At 38.9% G+C, this 8393-nt stretch overlaps 1 protein-coding gene across 1 annotated transcript in view; it reads left to right on the plus strand.

Moving 5' to 3' along the window:
- agbl1 (AGBL carboxypeptidase 1) overlaps positions 1–8393 on the plus strand; it is a 209881-nt gene that overhangs the window by 11916 nt on the left and 189572 nt on the right. The gene's annotated exons all lie outside the window — the stretch shown is intronic.

Below are 8393 nucleotides of genomic sequence, written 5' to 3' on the forward strand. Positions count from 1 at the left end.
GTCATAATGCAGCAAACATCAGCATGGATCTCTGATTCGGTGACGACTCAGTTGAGGCACGAATCAGTCAAATCTCTTTAGGATCATTTGAATTACATCAGGGATTGCTGACTCGGTGGGATTTGTTTTCAGATCTGCTTCAGTCGGGTAGTCTTAATTTACAAATGACTGGTAATAGCCTACGGCAGGGGTGACCAATCCTGCTCCTGGTTTGCCACTGTCCTGCTAAATTTAGCTCCAATCATTAACCACACCTGAACCAGCTAATCCAGTTCTCACTGGGCATACAGGAAACTTCAGGTGTGTCGAGGCAAGCTGGAGCTAAACTCTGCAGGACCCTTTAGGACAAGCTTTGTAGACCCCTGGCCTACAGATTTCGATCTGGTGTGCATAAGAGACTTCTCTCAAAAAGATTTAATAAAATGTGCACATATTTCCATTGACGATTTCTCTTTGTCCCACTATCGATTTTTAATTGAATACTCTGCGGCGAGAACAGTTGTAAAAGCAGGCGCGAAAACATCATTGTTTTTATGTGTAAATTGCATTATTAAAAATGCATGAAAGAGAGCAGATATCAGGAAATCTGCCTGTCGGTCCTGCGGGATTCACCCTTTGAGCGCCGTCCCGCCAGGCAAATGCTCATTTCCTGCATGTCTCCCTGATGGCATCATTTCAATCTCACACCAGAGAGGTATGAGAGGTGTGAAGGCCACAGCGTCCCCTCAAACCAGACACTTCACAATTATACCCCCCGCACATGTGTGACAGGCTCACCGCTGTCTCTTCAGCTCAGCACTATTATGACCCTGCAACACTCCAAATCCTAAATAATTGATTCAGCCGCTCTTCTGTCCTAGTGGATTGTGTTGTAATTATAAGACAATACAAAGGACTCATTTCAATGTGCTTGCAAGAAATTTAAAATCTGTATATCATAGATAGAGGAATCTGAGATGGGGACCAAAAGCACAAACAGAAGTAAGACGAGAACATTTAATTATTAAAGGGGTCCTATAATAGCCTGGTCCTACCAGACTCTCACACATTCATTTGTACAGAGAGTCTGGCCTCTCTCCATTGACAAGCGTTAACTTCCTTGTAGACGGGTCCTCTGTTGAAGTTTAAAACTATTGGATCTGCCCAGAGTCACTCTGGATCCATAACCAATCGCTAACGTTTGGTCGTGACGAAACTTTAACTCGAACTAGCGCATGACCGCAACGTCATCGTTCTCAGCCACTCCCTCTGTTCGCTGATTGGACCGGTAAAAAATTGACCGGAGAAAACCCAAGAATACACCACAATCCCAGCCGACGTACTGCATTAAAATTGAGCGGAAGTACGTAGGAGGGCGGAGCCAGGCTAGTCCTATAATGCCCTTTTCACAAGATGTAAATTAAGTCTCTGATGTCCCCAGAGTGTGTATGTGGAATTTTAGCTCAAAATACCCCACAGATATTTTTATATAGCATATTAAAATAGTCACTTTTTGAGGTTGAGCAAAAACGCACCGTTTTTGTGTGTACTCCTTTAAATGCAAATGAGCTGCTGCTCCCGGCACAGAGGGCGGAGCTTCAAGTGTGTGTGTGTGTGTGTGTGTGTGTGTGTGTGTGTGTGTGTGTTAGAAGCTCCGATTACCTCACACAGACATGCACTGACAATTTCAAAAACGTTTTGCCTTTTATGTTTAAACCAGAGTCAAACTTCTAGTCTTTGATTAGCATATTCTGTCATGATAATCTATAAATTGCGTTCCCGGGGGCGGGGTTTATGTACATTTTAGGGATGGTGATGTCACTAGCCCATGAAGAAGCTCATTGTAGTCCTTAAAAAGGGATTTCTGTAAAAGTAAATATCTTCATTTGCTTTGAACTTTGAGCATTGTAACTCTGCAGATGTTGTTTATGCTGAAAACGCAACATAACTAAAGTTAAAAAAGTGAAAATAAAAGTTAAATCATACTCAACCACCCCTTTAATTTAATGACGGTAAGGCTTTTTTCCATACAAGCTCTCTCCTTTCTCTTTCTTTGTGTCACTGCCCTTTCTTTTTCCCATCTGCCCTTCACCATGTCGTCTTCTCACGCTGAGTCTACATGTGCTTCACGAGCCACCAAAATAGCTTTCCTTCATATGGCGTGAGGGTTTGAAACCCTCTGCTCGTGTCCATGTTCATCTGCTGGCAACCTGGCTTACATAACTCTCCCTCCGTTCCCAAGACAATGGGAAAGACGGCGCAAACAACGGGAGTAAACAAACGCGTGTCCTACTTTAAAAGAGCAGAACGGCAGTGTGAACGCAGCTCCCTCTTGTCCCCTCATATCTCTGGCCCTGCATCCTAATTGCATATTCATCCTAAAAAATGTGCAAGACTACAATCAGTGCATCCCAGCTGAGGGATGTTGAATGTGGTGTGCCAAGCAGGATGGTGCATTTAGTTCCAGTGGGTTCTCGAAATTTGCATCCGTGGATACTTCCAGAACAGAAGAGAGGAGTTTAAAGGAGTTCACTTTCAAATAAAAATGTCCTGATAATTTACTCACCCCAATGTCATCCAAGATGTCCATGTCTGTCTTACTTCAGTCGAAAAGAAATTAAAGTTTTTCAGGAAAACATTCCATGATTTTGCTCCATATAATGGACTTCAATGGCAACCAACGGTTTGAAGATTCAAATGTCAATCTCAATCATAAGTCTCAATGCAGCTTCAAAGGCTCTACACAATCCCAGTCGAGAAATAAGGGTCTTATCTAGCGAAGCGATCAGCCATTTAAAAAAAAAACATATATATATATACTCTTCTACCATCTCTGAGATGCGCCACGCATTACGTCATCGCGTGACGTAGTCGGAAGTACCGACCCAGTGTTTACGAGTTTGGAGTAGGAGGACCGTTCAAAGTTATTGTATGTTGAATAATACATATTTATATGTATTTGTGTCAGTTTATTGTTTAAAATGATCCTTACGTGTGCATATCCTGGATGTTTAACGATGTCACGCGTGACCTTTCCAACGTGATGACGTAATACGTGAGTATCTCAGAGACAGGCATTTGTGATTAAAAAGTATATCCTTTTTTTTTTTTTTTTTTTTTTTAAATGAGTGATCGTTTCTCTAGATAAGACCCTTATTTCTCGACTGGGATTGTGTCGAGCCTATGAAGCTGCATTGAAACTGACATTTGGACCTTCAAACCGTTCGAAATCCATTGTATGGAGCAAAATCATGGAATGTTTTTCTCAAAAACCTTAATTTATTTTCGACGGGAGAAAGAAAGACATGGACATAATGGATGACATGGGGGTGAGTAAATTATCAGGACATTTTTGTTTGAAAGAAACTAATCCTTTAATACACTTTTTTTTAGCTTGTTATTAACATTTTCCTTCACAAAACGTTGCAATACCTGTCTTAGCTAGGGTAGGCTAGTGCTAGTGCTTTAGGTTGTTGCATTTTTCTTTTTTCGTAGCAGAAGGTTCATGCATACGTTCCCTGTCAGCAGACAGATGACATCAGGGGCCAGTAATGTTTGGAGAACCTGGGCCGGAGGGCCCTGTATTTACAGACACGGATGTCTCAGACTGTGGAATGTTGTGTAAACACTGGGAAAGAAAGCGGGGGATCCCTTAAACCTGAGGGTTAAGACTGTCCTCAGACTGCCAACACTTCATCTATGAGCTTGTCTGAGCTCGAAAATATGCAAAGCAATGCATTTTTGTCTTGTTCTGTTCTTTTAGATATCCAAAAACTTCAAACTCAAAAGATTAACATAAGTACAAAATCAGTTTTATTTGACAGGAATCCAAGTGCACAATTCTTGCCGTGTGGATTATAGATTTTTTTGCCAAATCCTTTCAAACGTCCAAAAAAAGAAAAGAAAAGAAAAAGCCCACAAACCAGATAACCATATAAAGTACCAGTCAGAAGTTTGGAAACATTAAGATTTATTTGGTCAAAAATACAAATACTGTTTTAAAAGGTAATATATTTCTATGATGGTAAAGCTGTGACACACAATCCTTCAGAAATCATTATAATATGCTGATTTGCTGCTCAAGACACATTCAATATTATCATCAATGTTGAAAACAGGTTGCTTAATATTTCTATTATTATTAATATTTCTCTCTTTTTTGTGGAAACGATGACTGCAATTCAACGTTTTAGGGTAAGTTATATATATATAAGCGACGTTTGAAATTATTTGGCAAAGACAGAATTTTTTTAATTTATTTTCATTAAATAACACAGTACACAAATGTATTCAGCGTACAGAGGTTTTTTGAGCCACAGATACTAGGAATTAGAACTAGAAAACACAGTAGTTAGGGACGTTATAATGGGGAATATTGTTTAAAAGAGTTTGTGATTGTGATTTGTGAGCTTTCTGCATGCACTGTAGCAGGAATATTTTGTGTGGAGTGAAGTCTGCATAATAATGGGCAACAGAGAATATTTGTCTTTAAATAGTAGAAAACTTGGCTATTTTACCATTACACACTTGTTTGGTCGAAAGAAGAGATTTAAATGAACCCCCAGTTTCCCCAAAGACAAGGATTTAAAGTGATAGCGTCCAGAGGAACAGTACTGACTGTTTACCCAGCTCCATTTTTGTAAAAGCACAAGCTAGTTTTATGTTGTTTGGTTTTCTCATTTGACTCTAAAGTCTGCGTTTGTTGACAGAACATTGATCCGCAGAGTATCCTGTTTTCTGCATTTTTCACTGTCAGCCTTGACCTGAAACCAGCAAATATTTTCAGTCTTTTCTCCACTCCACTCGGCTTGTAAAACTGACAGCAAAAAATCTCACATAAAAATGCCTTTAAGTTTGAAATGGTCTCAGACTGAGAAATCAATGTGCTTACAGCATGAATGCGCCAACTATTTGTTGAAAACAATTTTTTTGGACATTTTTGCCATAATATGGAGTAGTTCAACAGACCTGTCTATACAATAGCATGAGAGACACAAACACTTCTAAACATCCTTCAGAAAGTCGGCTCAAAGCTTAATCCGTGACCTCTGCTTCCTCCCCAGGGGTGTCTGTGCAATTCTTTGAGTGTGTGTGTGTGTGTGTGTGTGTGTGTGTGTGTGTGTGTGTGTGTGTGTGTGTGAAAGCCACACAACACTAAGCTGCATGCCGTGTTCAGGCCTTTAAAAGCAGGCCAACGCAGGCCACTGTCGATCGCATCACTGGGGAAATTAGCGGCTGGTGTCGTCCGCTTACTCTGTCACAGACGTATTGGAGCTAATGGAACATATTGATCTCGTGTGTCCGCTTTAATTAAATGTGAATGGGTGATGAGCTAGTGGTATCCATGACGGCTCGAACCACAGAGAGGGTGAATTCAATGAAGAGTCTGAATGCTGCTTTGTGCCTGTTTTATCTGAGCTCTCATACTGTACGCCGTCCGTGTAAATGAGCTGGGCTGCTGCCAGTGCTTCTAGGATATGTGTGGGTGGCTTTAATTATAATTGATAGTTATTATAAAATTAAAGTTGTCTTATGAAAGGGAAAGTCTTGCAACATGCTGTGACCATCTTGTTCCCTCTTATTTTATAATGTCCAAGTGTGGAAAAAAATACTCACACTAACTTGACAATAAGTTTGTAATCATAATTGGAAAATAATATTGCTGAAAGGCTGTCATTTTACTGTTTAATAGATAGAGAGTGTGTGTGTGTGTGTGTGTGTGTGTGTGTGTGTGTGTGTGTGTGTGTGTGTGTGTGTGTGTGTGTGTGTGTGTGTGTGTGTGTGTGTGTGTGTGTACTTTTACTAAGCATTAAGCAAAGACACATTTAATCCAATCAAAAGTGACAGTAAAGACAGTTTATTTTAAATTATTTTATTTTATTTTAAACAAATTTAAATAAATGCTGTTCTTTTGGACTTTCTATTCAAAGAAAATTGATCACGGTTTCCCCAAAAAAAATGTTAAGCAGCAATTGATAATAAACATGCATAAAATCAGCATATTAGAATGATTTAATATATAATATATATTGTAATATATATTACCTTCCCCGAAAAGTAGCCAATGTAACACTTACACACGCTCCTGAAAGCCTCTCTTCCGTTCTTCTATGACACACGAAACGAATGTTTTTATAATGTTCATGATAATGCTGAAAGTTATTTTAATTACCTGATCTGTGTCGACATGAAATTGCCCAGATGCTTTCTTAACCGCTGTCATCAATATTTATATTCATCTGAATGTCACTCTTAGCAGCTTGGAGTGGACAGCGTCGGGATGTTCGTTATCGCTACAAATGTATTTCCAGCTTTTTTTACTTCTAAGAATGAAAAGGTCGGAAAACTTCGCCGTGAGTATCGGGGCCTTGACTCACGTTCAGGCTCTTGTACGTTACGTGTGCGAGCACGAGCAATAAGTCACTGACTGCAGTACAGTTCACTAAACGGCCACAGGTGTCGCTAATAAAAAGGGTTTCTGAATTCTTCATATAGTCCCTTTACTTTGAAAGTAGGACTGAGATTTTATTAACAATGATCTTTCTAGAAATTACTGAAAAATAAGATTTATTAGAATTGTTCATTTAAACAAATGCTTTTAAACATTACCACAAATTGATTTGACCCAACAATATGCAAGAGAATTAACATGACCAAGGTGGAAATGTGCCTTCATTTTCCCTAAATGTTTTTCTAAGTGTCTCATTAATTCAATGGTTTTGTGCTGTTGGCAGCCAGCAATTGACCACTCAAAACAAACTGTGGTCAGAGCAAATCTATAGTCTTAGTCTGGGTCTTGTTTTCTTTCACCTGGCATATAGTTTTAATTCATGTTTTTTGGGGGTGAGGCAATGTCACATTACCTGTCCAAGTTAAGATCTGCCTTCTGAAAATGTACACAAAGAAGTATAATCCTTTATTCTTGTCTCAATAGATGTATAAATGATGATGCAACGATGTAAATGATAAAAGCAATGATGAAATCTACAGAGCTACTGCTGTTGGATTGCAAATGTTTCATTACATTTGCAAATATTAAAGATAATATTTCTCATTCAAAGAAGAGAATATATATATATATATATATATATATATATATATATATATATATATATATATATATATATATATATATATATATATATATAACGTGCCCAGTGTGAAAACCACTCAAGGCTTCTGAAGTTACTGAGACTTGTGCTGAAGTGTTTCAGGGAGTTTTCAAACGGACTGGAGAGACCTGTTAAAATATACATGAGCGAAATGCTTTACAGCCTCAATTATGCACCAGTTCAGAGAGAACCGAGGCAAAAACACATTTCCGCATTTCAATTAGCAAACTGTCTCTGCATGAGGTTGCCAATGCTGATCTGCCAAACAACTGCATTCAAAGTCCAAACATCTTAAACACACAAGGGGAGGCTGAACTTGCAAATCTGTTTTGAATTCATGTTCATAGTGTACATGTGGTTTTAGACTGCTATAAATGCTGCTAAACTGCTTCAAAGGTCACTTGAATTCTCTATTCATCAAAGAATCCTGAAACAAATTGTCACCATTTCCCCAAAAATATTAACATTGTTAATATTAACAACTGTTTTTAACATTGATAATAATAAAAATATATTTCTTGAGCACCAAATCAGCATTAGAATGATTTCTAAAGGATCATGTGACACTGAAGACTTGAGTATAGGCTGAAAATTCAGCATTCATTACATTTTAAAATATAGTTAAAAAGAAAACATTTGCTTTAAAGTCTGCATTATACAGGAGTTGCAATAGTTTTTTCTTCACTATAGTGAGGTGTATACGATTGAAACAACTTCTTGAACAAGAAAAAATGTCCACCGGGAATCTTTTGGATGGTTGTGGTTTGCTATTGGTGTGATTTCATGTGAGTGACACAAGTTGTGTTTATGTTTATGATGCAAAAGGGAGTGAATATGACCTGGACATATATTTCAGAAGGTTTCCCCAGCTGGGTGATTCAAATGTTGATGTTCTGCCTATTCTTGAACCTTGTGGAGGTCTTCTTCTCTGGGTGTCTAAGTGGCAGCAGTGGCTGTTATTTGAGCCCAGTCCTCAGGGCTAGCATGTGGCCTGAAAGCCTAAATGAGTGGCAGGAGGGACTGTGCTCAACATTCTTGCATGGCAGAGGATTTACCTTCCATTTACCCAGGGTGCTTCATCTGTCTGTCTGTGCTCCTCACCCCCTCCCAGAATCCACTGGGCTGTCAGCCACAGAACCAGATTAGAAGCTTGAAAGGAAATTGCAAAGTCTAGTCTTTATCTCCTAAGAGGACAAAACAATTTAGATCTATGTTGAATACATCACAAATGTTCCCCTGCCCGTACTGCACATGAAGTGGTTGGTTCTCGAAATTGACATATTCACACAGCTCCGTCTCACT

The sequence above is a fragment of the Phoxinus phoxinus genome (assembly GCF_949152265.1).
Source record: "Phoxinus phoxinus genome assembly, chromosome: 25".
In the NCBI taxonomy this organism is placed as follows: domain Eukaryota; kingdom Metazoa; phylum Chordata; class Actinopteri; order Cypriniformes; family Leuciscidae; genus Phoxinus; species Phoxinus phoxinus.